Here is a 1,510-nt window from a genome sequence, read left to right as displayed (position 1 = left end):
GGCAGACAGAAGCAGCGTCGTTAGTAGAGAACTGGTGTTTTAGTGTCTCTGAGTACAGTCGTTTAGCCTCTCTCACCGCTTTGCTAAACCTGTTCTTCGACTCCTTGAATCTGTCTCTATCCCCACTCCTAAACGCTTCCTCCTTCTCCAACCTCAACCTTTTGAGCTTTGCTGAGAACCAGGGCTTGTTGTTGTTAAAGTTCACCCTGGTACGTGTTGGGATACAGCAGTCCTCACAGAAGCTGATGTACACAGCCTCTGTGAGTTCATCCAGACTATTGGTAGCAGTCGTGAACATATCCCAGTCAGTACAGTCTAAGCACGCCCGCAAATCTTCCACAGCCTCACTGGTCCACTGTTTAGATGTCCTCACAGCAGGTTTACAGAGTTTTAGTTGCTGCCTGTATGCACGAATCAGGTGGACCAAGGGAGTTCTGTGCGAGCCGAACAGCCCCGTGACCCACAAGAGAAACATCCCCGCCAAATTCGAGCGTTTGACGGGGTCTATCCGTGAAAAAATATTCACGTTTTTGAGTGCACATGCATTTCTGCTGCAAATGCCTCTGGAAGTTTCATGCCGTTCGTATGCCAATTGTGGCAACACGAAAATGACCCGTTTTCCCATTCCGAGGGATTTCTGTGCGACCCTAACAGCCCCGTGAGCCACAAGAGACACATCCCCGCCAATTTCTAGCGTTTCACGGGGTCTATCCGTGAAAAATATAGACGTTTTTGAGTGCACATGCATTTCTGCTGCAGATGCCTCTGGAAGTTTCATGCCGTTCGTACGCAATGTGGCAACACGAAAATGACCCCTTTTCCCATTCCGAGGGATTTCTGTGCGACCCTAACTAACAGCGCCCGTGAGCCACAAGAGAGACATCCCCGCCAATTTATAGCGTTTCACGGGGTCTATCCGTGAAAAATATAGACGTTTTTGAGTGCACATGCATTCCTGCTGCAAATGCCTCTGGAAATTTCATGCCGTTCCTATGCAATGTGGCCACACAAAAATGACCCGTTTTCCCATTCCGAGGCATTTCTGTGCGACCCTAACAGCCCCGTGAGCCACAAGAGAGACATCCCCGCCAACTTCTAGCGTTTGACGGGGTCTATGCGTGAAAAATATTAAAATTTTTGAGTGCACGTGCCTTTCTGCTGCAAATGCCTCTGGAAGTTTCATGGCGTTCCTATGCAATGTGGCAACACGAAAATGACCCCTTTTCCCATTCCGAGGGAGTTCTGTGCCACCCTAACAGCCCCGTGAGCCACAAGAGACACATCCCCGCCAATTTCTAGCGTTTCACGGGGTCTATCCGTGAAACATATAGAAGTTTTTGAGTGCACATGCATTCCTGCTGCAAATGCCTCTGGAAGTTTCATGCGGTTCGTACGCAATGTGGCAACACGAAAATGACCCGTTTTCCCATTCCCAGGGATTTCTGTGCGACCCGAACAGCCCCGTGAGCCACAAGAGACACATCCCCGCCAATTTCTAGCGTTTCACGGG

The sequence above is a fragment of the Petromyzon marinus genome, unplaced genomic scaffold (genome assembly GCF_048934315.1).
Source record: "Petromyzon marinus isolate PM22_M1 ecotype Great Lakes invasive population unplaced genomic scaffold, UKy_Petmar_22M1.pri1.0 PM_G_Scaffold_134, whole genome shotgun sequence".
Lineage (NCBI taxonomy): Eukaryota > Metazoa > Chordata > Hyperoartia > Petromyzontiformes > Petromyzontidae > Petromyzon > Petromyzon marinus.
This window is presented reverse-complemented; position numbering follows the sequence as displayed.